Genomic DNA, 13,699 nt, shown 5'->3' on the forward strand with positions numbered 1-13,699 from the left:
CATGCCATCAATCATCGAGTAGCTATAAAACACAAAAATACAATGTGGGGGTAAAGCCCAATTGCATCCTACAAGAGCATACAACAAAATTAATTAAACCCCTTCCCCACACAACACACCCTTACGCCATCATTCTATGTCTACTTTTGGTAAAAACATACGACATCCCTTCTCATCAAAATACTATTACTTATCTTATTTATTATATTATATTATATCTTATTTCTTTTCATTCTGTCATTTAAAACAAATTATCACCTTCATTCAGGAAACCTTTTAATGTTTATCATATCAAAGATTTGGAAATTATTTTTTTTTAATTTATAGTAAAAATAGGGCATCAATGATTTATCAAAATATTAATTTTACTATTTATCAATGACCAGAATAATTTATTATTTGTTGTGCGCAATTTGTATTTACAATTTAAATTACTCTATAAACTACTTAAACTTCTCAATTAACTACCCACCACTCATATTCTCTTTTATTTTTAATTGTTTACTTTTTTTTAATGACACAGAAGCAAGTCTTTGACACCACAAACTTTCTTATAATAAATATATTATTTTTAGAGAAGTTAAATAATATTAAAATGTACTTTATGAACAAAAAAAACTCAGGGATCCTAATTAAGAATAACAGCTATGTGGCAACTACCAAATATCACTTTAATGAAATAAAAAGGAAAGAGAATGTATATAATAAATACGAAGGGACGATATTTTCGGGGTAATATAACGTGTCAGTGACGATATTTTTGTGGGATACGAAGTGACCTCGTGTTTAATTATATTGATGTCTTTACGAAAATGTAGGCAGCAAATTATATTTCCAAGTGAGGTATACATTGCAAAAAAATTGTTTGTTAGTGGAAAAAGCATGCAACAATTTAGTGACTGGACTGATCTTTAATAAGATAGAAAATAATGACATCTATCACAATCGGGCAACTAATCGTACACATCTTAAACACTTTCTGTCATTTTGCATAAATGTTTCTCATTTTTACACTTTCTTGTTTTAAGATTTTCTTCTTTTTTTTTCATTCAACTGCGTGTGAGGTTCATGTCAATCGCTTTTTTGGTTTTTCAACTTATCACTGTGATTTATTGTCCATAACTGTTGTTAAATATATAAAATGCATTTTCAAGCCAAACAGATAAACAGATAACAAGTACGTGTGACGAGTTTCACACGGTATTATTAATAGGAAACGTGTATTGTTAATACAAAATGCATAAATATATTTCTAGAACTCACGTTAACATACAAAATTATTATTAATAATAATAAATATTAACGTTTTACTCAACAAAAGAAATTCTATTCTTAATTTTACGCTAGACCAATAATTAAAGTGCCTTTCGTGGAAGGGTTTCTGGCATAACCGATTGTTTGAAAGTTGAAGATAGAAATTGACCATTGATGTTGTTTTGGCAAAGTAATGGTAGAAAGTAGAAAGAACTATCTAGGATGGTTGGATGTCATTTTATTTTATCTTATCTTTTGTTAAATAAAAGTGGCTGTCGACATCATTTCCCTTTTTTCTTTTTCATCATAGCTATAGCAATTCTTAACTGGAAATTAGACATTATTATGCTTTTATAAGAATATTCGGACCATTCAAGCACAATTTTTTTCCTACCTAATACGAAAACACATAAATAACTACTATAATGTGTAGAATTTGATCCCAGGCCCAACTTTTACATCTTGTTTTCTCCCTTTCCTTTTTCAACGTGGGATTAAAAACAAGTTAATAAAATAACGGTCATGTGAACAATAAAATGTTTTATCTTTTGTTGTATTAATTTTGGTTGAATTGTTAAAATGAATTAGAACTTTTAATATAATTTGATACATTGCAAATTTGAGTTAAGTAGGTGCAAAAAATTACCTAATTTTAGTTATAATAAAATTTTTGTCTAATTCACTTGTAACCTATGAGTCAATTTAATTTATGACTTAACTCACCTAAATTTTTATTTTATTTTTTCTAAGCATTAGTTTATATGTAATTATACATTTATTTTATTGATTAAATTTTAAGCATATTAGTCATAAATTATGATAATTAGTGTTGATTTGAAATTATTTATTAATATTTTATGTAAATTCTTTGATATTAATAAATGGTATAAGTTAGTTGTGGTTGAGACCTACTTTTTCTTGACATTTTTTTGTCTAGTTATTAATATAGTTGTAATTTTAAGATATAAAAATATAAGAAGTATTTTTTATAAAGTTTAATTAATTTTTTTAATTAAAATGAGTTAACATATTTAATCTACCAATATGCGATGGATCAAGTTGGGTTAGTTTTTTTAGGCTCACAAGAAAATGAGATGAATTGGTTGATCCACTTATTGTTCTTATTGTTCAATTCATTGTAAACTGAATTAGACTAGGTGACCCACTTTATCAACTTTAAACTTTTGGAGTTTAATTTTGATTCATTATTATTTTAATATTTTTTTTTTTGTGTTTTGAAATTTATATTTGTTGAGATATTGTAGTCAATGAGTATGATAAAATCTCTAAGAATATAAAGTGTAAAATTTATTTAGTAATATTATATATTGTCTTTTTTTATAAAAAGCAAGTTATAGTATATTTAATATATAACGGTCAAGATTTCTTTTATGATATATGTCACATGTTATTCTCCATTTTTTTGCACTTCCTCTTATTTAAAAGAGAAGTGTATTTTGCATGAGTCCCACTTCCATTTCTACACAATTATGCACACTTCCTTCTAACCAAATAGCACTAACTTTACAATTTTCTCATACTTCTCTTATTTTATGTTCTTTTCTCCCCTATTTACCTGTTATCAAACTCACCGTTAGAGATACTTGTAGTGTGTTTAATTCCATTTTTAGACAAAAAAAGTTGTTCAAATCAAACTGTTCAGCTTGGATTAATTTGACAGTTTTTTTAAATTTTAATTTATTTTCATATAGCTTTCAAGTTTATTTTTCAATTCCATTTCAAGCAAAATAAATTGCCTCATAAAAGTGATGCTGGCTATAAGTTTCTTCAAAGAACAAAAAATAAGAATTAAGTAATATACTATAATATATGAATCTTCAGTTGTACAAAAATAGTCAAATTTTTTTGTCTACAATAGTTACAGCATTTTCACTTGTTAGTTAAAATTTATTTTTCACTTTTTGGTTCAAAATTAAAAGAGTTATGGCTTACAGAATTTTAATGATTTTTCATTTACTAAGGTAAGAACGACAAACATAATGCCCGAATATGTCATGATTTTAATAATGAATACTCAATTTAACTTGAAAAATGTATAAATATGAGTAATACTTTATTAAATTAAGTACAAGAATAAAAATAGGTATATACTTATCTGCTCTTGTACCTATCTCGTATTTGTTTTTATTTTAATTTTTTAGAAATTTAATTTACTTTTCTTAAAATTTATTTGAGATTTTATATAATTCTCAGTCAATTCTGAATTTATGTTAGATGAAATTAATATGATTTTGTAATTGAAATTCTATGTAAAAAATTTATTTTTTATATATATATTTTTAAAATAATTAATTTTTAAACAAATATAACAAAAATAAAAATGAAGATATAAATTTTATATCAGTCAAACATGAGAACAAAAATAAATATAGGATAAGAATTTAGGGACGGGGACATATAAATGTTGAAACTTGCACCTACCTTATTGCTATCTCTATTAATATTATTCAAGTGTTTTTACAAACAAAAAAAATTAAACCTTTTTTATCATGAAAAAAAAAAAAGAGTTATAACTAGAATAACAGGCCCCATCGTCTCTTCTTTTCAAATTACTATATTCTTCTTACTCCTTAGTAGTTGTTTTTGGAATAAGAGTGTTGAGTAGGTCAAATTTATCTTTATTTATATATTATCTAAATTAGACTATTTTTAAGACACTAACTCAATCTAATTAATATATGAAATATGAGATATTATAATATTATATTATTTTTAACAAAACTTGAATTATAAAATAAAAAAAAATTCAAAACTTAAATTAATATATATTTTATAATACATAACTTAAAATACATCATTTAATTATAAATATAATATTTTTATAAAATAGTTAATCACTCAATAATTTTTTATTATCAACACAAAATAATTCAAAAAAAAAATCTTATACCTTTTAATAAAATATTAGATATTAAGTTACTTGAAATATAATTTGAACATGTTTTGAAAATAAAATAAGTCAAATTTTAAAATTTAAACTCTTTCAAATCAATTTTAAGTTAAACTGATTAGCGAGTCAAGTTGGATCATACTCATCCCTTACTTAAATCTTATATAAATTTATTGTAATTTTCAATTTATTTATTCTATTACACTTTGAATTAGATTTTTAGTTTACTTTACCAAAAAAAAGATTTTTAGTTTGCGCATTTTATAAGATGATATTCCCTTTTATATATTAAGTACGAACGATTATTTTGCATAATAATATTTTTAAGATTTTTTTTTTTTGTGATAAGACTTTATGAATTTTTTTTTAACTTTTTAACTGATTTAATTTTTATTTATTATAATTATTTATGAATTAAATTTTGATATTTTAAAATAAATTATCAATAAATAAAAATAATCTTATATTAAAATATATATTATTTATAAATATATTTTAAAATAGTTATTTATATTAATTTATATTAATTTTAAATATAATTTATACATTTAAATTTAATATTTATTTTTATATATAATTTACCATAATTTTTAGTTATACATAATAAAAATTTATTATATACAGTATCTATTAAAATACTAATTAAACACAATTGATCTTATTAAATATATAAAGGTGGATAAAATAACGAAGAAATATTAAGAATATATAATCTTTTACGCCTTAAACCCCTTCCCCGCCTTAAAAGAATATCTCTAATTGAGCTATAAATACCTTTTTTTACTTTTCTGTTTTACGGTAAGTGGTATTTTATATTTGTATCCATTTATAAATCTTAAAAAATAAGAAACCGTAACAACTTGTCAACTTGAAAAGAAAGAAAAAAATCCTAGAAATACTAGGATTCGAATACCAAAAAAACGTGTATCCAAGATTCCAAAAGGCTGCATTTCTTGCCGTCCACTTTTCTTGTTCTAGAAAACTAGAGAAGAGTTATTTATCCCAAAAAAAAGAGGGATAATTTAGTTTAAAAAAGGGTTTATGAAAAATTGAGAGCAGGCTTATCTGAAAATAAGTGGAGAAGGCATAGTAACAGATAAATGTTGGATAAGCAAGGTACAGGGTTACATCATAACAGTGATGAATTGAAATAATTTAGATGATTAAATTATGATTAGACACATGTAACATTTGGAAGAATATTGTACACTAGATATCACAAGTTTTGACTCCCACCCCACCCGTCTAATGGGCTTGTTCACGTGCGATACTGAATTAATAAACGCATTGGCATGTGACACAGACATGCTTTTGGTGCAGTTGCTCATAATACATGTACGATGTGTGGGCTCTTAATTACTCATTTCAACATCCTAGCACATGATCGTGACACTCAACAATTAGCACCTAATTCATGTCACAGACTTATTTGCTGTTTAACTCATATAATTAGGTATTCTGACAGCGAAACGGGATAGGAATATTGACTCAGCTGTCAGATACGACCCTTTGAGGGAACCGTGTTGATGTCATTTCAAATGCCACAATGTCATTAACAAGCCCTACTTATTTACTATACCCCTTTTGGTTCTCTTGTGTGTCACCACCCACACTTCCAGGCCAGCTTTGTGTTTCTGTTTCTGCTTGTGTGCGACTCATAAATATGCCGGCATCATGCAACTATAGTACAACTGTTGTTGTTGCTAACACTCATGTGCATCTTAATTTCTGGAATACTAAGCTAGATGGGTGAATTAATTCTAAGTCCCTGTTTGTTTTAAGATATTTACTGTTCACGACGAAGGAAAGGTGAAGCAACTTGACGTTTGTTTTCGCTGATTTGCACCGAAAGAAAAGCGGGAGAACTTACGTGGCCGTTTCTCGCAAAGTTATGAAGAAAATAAATGAAAGTCACGTAAGAAATGAGAAAACTCGATAATACCTCTACTCAAAAGCTGAAAAGATTAAGTTCTGTCATGCTCATGCATGCAGAGACTGTACCATGCAGCAGAGCTTCATTTCTTTATGCATGAGGGAGGGTAGCCGAGGTATGAGAATGAAGAATGGAGGGTAAACTGCGGTGAAAAATTGAACTCCCAGCCAGCATAATCGATTATGTATGTATGGCACATAATCGATTATGGGCCAACATAATCGATTATGTATGATTATGGTGGCATATTTTTGCTTCTAGTCATGTAACGTAGTTAGTATCCCAGAACGGACCGTTCCAAACTACTAAAACAAGGGTAATTTAGTAGTCTAGAATGGGTCGTTCACAAACTGGAACGTGTCGTTCCAAACTATTAAATTGACTTAAAAACCCTAGTTGAGAACGGGTCGTTCCAAATTGGCTGTTATTGGTAAAAATGCAAATTAGAAAATATAATTATCATAATATATTTTGTTATTATTATTTATTATTATAAATATTATTATTATTATCATTAAATTATTAATATTATTATTATTTATTATAATTACTATCATTATTATTTATTATGATTCTTATTATTTTTTTAATATTTATTATTATTGTTATCATTATTTATTATTTTTTAGTAAATTATACCTATTAATATAATTTTATTGTAATTATTATTATTTACAATAAATAATATTCTACTCATTTTTAATCTAAGGGTAAAAGCGTAAATTATATATTCATCTATTAAATTTTTAATTTTTATCTATCACATCAATTAATTTATACACAAATTATCACAAACTTTTCACTCACTTTCCACTATCTTTCCCTTAATCCAAACAACCTCACTTCCCACTCTCTTTCTCTTCAAATTTTTTCATTTCTACTCTCCCAAATCCATCCTTCAATCCAAACACAACCTAAGAGATCAAAGTTAGGAATTGGGATTCACCTTGTTTATTGCCAAGGCTTCTCTTTCTTAATTTGTTTCATCTGCAACAACTTTTGCTTTGGTTTTGTGGAGGAGATGGTGCCGCACTAATTAAGGCTATTAGCGATGATGCAATGTCACGCTTACAATACAAGACGTCTTTCCTTTTCTTTTGTCTCTGCGATATTCCACTGTCAATTATTTTTCTTGCTTCGTTGGCTTATTAATCATACTCACACTTAAACTCATTAGTAATGTAAGGTGCGTTAAAATCAGAAAATCATAAATGTTAATAAGTTTAGTATTTTTTAGGGTTTAAAGATTTAGAATTTTTATAAAATAATTTTAATATAAAATAAATAAATCGTTCGGCTTTTCTTCTTTAAAAAAATGAAGATAGTAAATTTTTATCTAACAGGGACTATAGTGTAACTAATTTCAAATTTTCAAGGGTCAAAATTTTGTGTTATTGTTGCAATAATTGTTAGAAAGTGAGGGTAAACATAAGTTTATAAGCATATAAAATAATTTCAATTAAAAATTTTTTTTTGAGTGATGATCAAAACAAGATTATAAAAACTTAGATTCAAAGTAAAAATTTTATACTAATGTAAAATTATATATGTGTTAGCCTTGATACTCAAAATAGACAATATCATATCACAATAAACCTTAAACTCTGATACACAATAATTACTTTCTAGCATAGTAAATTTTCAAAACAATCATAATTGGTTATTTATAAAATTTCATATTGAGAAAATTAATTCTATAAATAACACATTCAATTTGATTTATTTTTTTTTTTAAGTAAGAGACTAATACACTACTGTTCTAAACTTACATTGTCAAGAATCTAACTCAATTGATTGAATAAAAAAAAACTTGCAAGTTATTTTGATATCAAGTTTGAATCGCATGAAAACAAACTTTCATTTTTTTTCATAAGGGTGCCATAAAATATTTTTATATAAGTTTTAAAGATACAAAATTTGGGAGGTCATTGTTACATCTTCATCTCTTATCTCTAATTCTCATTATTACAATTATCATTACAACTAAGATCTATTAAAATTATTATTTTTTTATTATTATCGTTATTGTCATCACTACTATTTTTTTTTATCTAACTATTATTATAACATTGATTAAACATTGTTATGGTAACAAGTATTGTCATATGTTACTACTATTATTTTTGTTTTTGCGAAAAATATTAACGATGTATTATTTTGAACATATTTTTTAAGTTAAAATTTATTAAAAATCATAAAATTTTATAAATCACATATCTTATTTAATAAACTTTGATCATAATTTTATATTTTAAATACATTTTTAACTGATAGGAGACAATATATTAAAATCATTCCATATTAAAAAATATGTTATTAATATTATTATATTTTGGTGACATGTTAATACATGATTACTTTAAAAGTTATATTTATTTATTTGATATATGTTAATTTTTTTAAAAAAGTTAATCTTTATATTCAATAAAAGATATCTCTTGATAATAATAAAAAAAAGAAAAATAATTCAGCCTCTGAATACATCTTCCGAAATTCATTCCGAACGATTAATATAATAATTTAAATTATAAATATTAAAATAAATAATTATTTTATAATAAGTTTATTAAAAAATATTAATATTTTAATATTTGAAACGTGATTCGGAATATGGACTGTGTATCATTGTTCATAAAAAAAGAAAATTACTCTCATCAGCATTATTCATCGTTTTCAGAATCATCTGTCTATCAATGTTACCGTGATATAAACCGAAAATAAGGAAATAAATAGTTATTTGTTTGATTTACAACAATAATTGAAATTTGAATACAAAATATAAGAAAAAAAGTAAAAATATAAAATAAGAAACAGATAAGATAACCCAATCTAGAATCACAAAGTTTGGTGGCTCCCATGGATTTTAGCTGTAGCTACAGTGGCAGCTCTGTTCCGACGCTTTTTGAAGTATTGATTTGATTTGATTAGCGTGACATAATCAATCGCCATGCTGGCATTTGCTGTATTGAATGCACTATTGCATACCTTCATAGAGGATCCGTTATTGTTTTCAAAAGTTGTACAACTTTATCTGTAATCTATAATATTATATATATTTTGACTTTTTTTTTTAATATACTGTTTTTATTTATTTATTTAAATAACTCAAAGTGAAATATATTTACGTAAATATACCACCTAGTTTTGTAGGTGAGAAATCGGTTACTAAAGGAATTTTTCCAAAATTTTAAAAAATCTCTTTGAAAAATCGGTTACCCAGTAACCGATTTCTCAAAGGCCTTTTTTTTTTCTTCGTTTTTTCTCTTTTCTTTTTTGTTTTTTATAATTTAAATTTTTTTCCAGATTTATAATTTCTTTTTTAGTTTTTAAGTTTAAAATATATAGAATTTTAAAAAAATTATAATGAAATTTAAAATAATTAATTTAGTTATTATTTTAAATTTAGATTATAAGAATGTATTTAGAATTTAATTTAAAGAATAAAATTGAATAAAATTAAATTTAAATAGAAAAATTTTAAAAAAGAAAATATTATGATAAATGACAACTTTAGATAAAAACAACATTAATTGAGATGAAGAAGTTGAAATAAAAACAAAATACAACAATAAAATAGGAGATCGAATAAAAAAGAACAACAACAGAATTACAATGCAGTAAATTAGAATCCAACTTTAATGATGTTTATGGCCACCCGTTCCACACCTCGGAGGTTGCCGGTTCCTTGTTGGGTTTCCACGACCAATGCGTGGTTGTTGTGGTTCAACCTCGTCATGTTGTATATTAACAGTATCGGTGACTGGATTTGACGAACCACTTCCACCGACCTCAGAGTGATAAGACGAAAATGAAGGAAAATTCATGTTTTGCATGTAGTTATATGCACTTTGTGGCGTGTGTACGTCGACGCCAAAAAGATTGCTCATGAAGTCCCCTGTTGGAGTTGTTGTTGATGGTGGTGTGTACATGAATTGTTCATGGTGTGTATGAAATGATGGATAAGATTGAGGATGTTGTTCCACAGTATAAGGTGGGTGATTTATTCTTATTCTAAAAACTTAACTAAATTATTTTATTTACAATTAATACAAAATTTTAAAATAACTTAAAATTTAAAACTGAAAAACTAAAAAAATAAAATTACAAATGTGGAAAAAAAATTAAAAATAAATAAAAACAAAACAAAAACTAGAAAACGAAAAAAAAAATGGGCCTTTGAGAAATTGGTTACTGGGTAACCGATTTCTCAAAGGGATTTTTCAAAATTTTGGAAAAACCCTTTGAGAAATTGGTTACCCAGTAACCGATTTCTCACCTACAAAACTAGGTGGTATATTTACGTAAATATATTTCACTTTGGGTTATTTAAATAAATAAAAAAAAAACAATATATTAAAAAAAAAAGTCGAGATTTTACACATTCTATAACTTTTAAGATATATAAAGGAGATATTATAGTTTGGTGTACAAATCCTTTAGATAATTTTATTTTTTAATTTTAAATAATAAAAAATAATATTAAAATAAATTATTTTTATAAATACAGGACTCAAATTTAAAACATTGAAACGTAAAAGATCAAACACAAAAGTCGAATATTTATTTTAAATATTTATAATAAAAAAACTTTAAAATATCACAATTAATATAATACCATAAATAATTATAAGTACTATTTAATATAATCACTTAATATTTATAATATAAATTAAAAATAATAATTTTAAATTAAAAAAATCTTATAAAAATTAAAATCAAAATTTACTTATTTTATAAGAATTAAAAAATAATAAGTCTTGATGTCATGTATTATTGCTTTAAGTTATTGATTAACTTTTAAAATAATTATCATAAAAATAAATAAAATATAGTAAAAAAATAAAATAAAATAATGGCACATGATTCTTTAATATAAATAACTCTAAAATAAAATAAAACTTGTAAGATAATTAGATTAATTTTGTATACTTTAATATCACTAAGACTTTAATTACGGACCTAATAGTAATGACACATAATTCACTAAAATTAAATATTTTAGTAAAATATATTTAAATTAAAATATTTTACTATGTCACTATTTAATTACGAAACTAATACAAAAGTAAGAGATTTAGACTAAATTTTGTTCTGAACTGTAAAAAAAAAAAAAAAAAAAAACTGTATGTTTTATGTCTTCAATTTTCGTTTTCACATACTGCATTTGGGTTAAGCTCATAATTATAACACAAACGTTTGGATATTTGTTTCTGGACTGCCTTCGGAGGACTCACTTATCTTTGGTGGCATAATTAAACTGTTGGTCATTCGAATTGGGTGATTTTTTTAGTGTACTACTATAATAATGTATGGAAGAACATACACAACCGCAAAAACTACCAGACTTCTACATCGGTTCTTTTACGACCAATGTAATAAAATGTTGTTTAATTTTTAAATATTATCAACTTTATTATATTGGGTGTTACTTATTTGATATAAAATATCATATTATACATTATTTGTTGGTTTAACGGATGTATAATGTAATATTTTATATTAAGTAACAACCAATGCATAGTTGTTTATATGTACGTCTAAGGGTTTTTTTTTCCTTCGCATTCTTCTCTTTGATACAATTTTTTTCTCTCTCTCGTCTTTGATATTCACTTTGCATCGTTCGATCTCCATTGTGAACCCTCCCTAATTCCATTTTCAACATTGTCGTTTAGATATGCATGTGGTTCTTGTTTTATTTTACAAATCCAATTGTGTTGGTTAGGGGTGGAGAGAGGAGAACACGGGTGACGACAAGGAAGATGCATAGTAACATTGTGCATTTTTTAAATAATTATTGATTTTATTAAATTGTTATGTGATGTGGTGATTTGCTGTTTAATTATTAAAAAAATTTGAAAATTTATAAATTCTCATGAATTTTAATTGTTTAGGTTTTTTTTTTATTTCACAGAAGTCAAGTTTGACCTATTAAAGAAAGGTATATAAAGTTTCCTTTAAGATTTTAGTTTTATAAGTTCATTTTTTTTAAGAAAATTTAGGAAAAAGTTAGAATAAGGAATTCTTGAATTATGAAATTCTCCTTTCTTATACTAGCCTTCCCGAAAGTGTAGAAGATTGTAGTAGAGTTGTCGAGATTCAAGTTTGGAGAGCTTCGAATCAAACACCTTACAGGATTGGTGCGAAGTTTTTTTGGAGGGTCTCAACTTTCTTATTCATTCTATTCTTTTCTCTTAGATTTGGAGGTAAGGGAAGTTATAACTTAATCTTTGTTGGATTGTCTAAGTTGTATGTTGTTTGATTTCATGAAACTATGACTCTGTGGATGATTTGAGTTGGTATTCTTGTGTTGTAGGATTTTGAGGTTCTTGAACATGATAGGAAGATTTTGATGAGTTGTTACCCTTTCTTAGTTGCATGTTGTTATATTGGTTGGAATTAAGTTGCTTATGTTGTGTAGGCACGTTTTTTTCCATTACATGCATGGAATTTTTAATTTTTAGGTGAAGAGAAAGCCAAATTCGTGAATCAGCTAAGGACAAAATTCATCATCGAATCAAAAGTAGCTTTGAGCATTAGGTGTGATGCAAGCTAGAGGGTCTTTACCTCACTAATGTCAAGCATGAGATTGGTAACTTCGTACATGAGTTAGATGAGAGCTTTTTGACTTGGTCACGTTGGGCATGGGTTGAATGACGTTAAGCATGGATGCCTTTTAGAGCTTTGATATGGTGACATCAAGCCCTAGTTGACATGGCGCTAAGCGTGATCAAGATAGAGACTCTTTGTCTAAACGATGTTGAGTGTCAATGTAGTGACATCGAACATGAGTTAGGTAAAAGCTTTCTGCCTAAACAAGGCAAAACATGGGTTTAACCACACAAGGTGTGATTGCCACAAAGGTTTTCTGCCTTATTCACATCAAGCACGCGAAGAATGGTGTCGAGTGTGGATTGCCTAATGAAAATATGTTGAATTATTGATTAAGTGTTGAACATGTATATGGTTGAATCTCTTACATATTGTAAGTTGATATATGATGATAATTCTTTATACGTTGATCTAGGATAATATATATCAATGATTAAATTGTTGAAAGTTATAAGTTGAGTTGCATGTTGAAATGTTGAGGTGGTTGTGTTGAGAATGTTTAAGACATTATGTTGAGTTGTATTGATTGAATTAGGACAAGAAGGGAGATTGTTTTAAAAGTTGAATATCTCATTGTAAGGATATTGTGTTGTCGTGCTCTAAGAGTCAAAATCCTTATTGAGAAGTTGATTCTTAAAGTGAATCATTACGTCTCCTCTAAAACCTTAATTAATATCGTATAGGGGCAATGCCGATCCATATTGTCTATAAGTGACTATAGTATAGGGATCAGGTCGAGTTATACATGTTCAAAGTGACCAAATCGAGTAAAGTACAAGGTTGAGGGCCATAATCTCTAACTACATATTGGAAGAGGCGTAGTTTTTGGAGGGTAATCGGTAGACTACTCCCATAAAAGTCTTAGTCATGCATGTTAAGGTTGTGGTAAACTCACACCCAAGTTATTATACCCTGACAAAAAATATTAGACTTTCGTAGTTTAAGTAGCAAAATCTAAGAAACCATATTGTGTTGTGGATTTTTATCCAACT

The sequence above is a fragment of the Cajanus cajan genome, chromosome 7, assembly GCF_000230855.2.
Source record: "Cajanus cajan strain Asha chromosome 7, NIPB_CcT2T_4, whole genome shotgun sequence".
Taxonomy (NCBI): domain Eukaryota; kingdom Viridiplantae; phylum Streptophyta; class Magnoliopsida; order Fabales; family Fabaceae; genus Cajanus; species Cajanus cajan.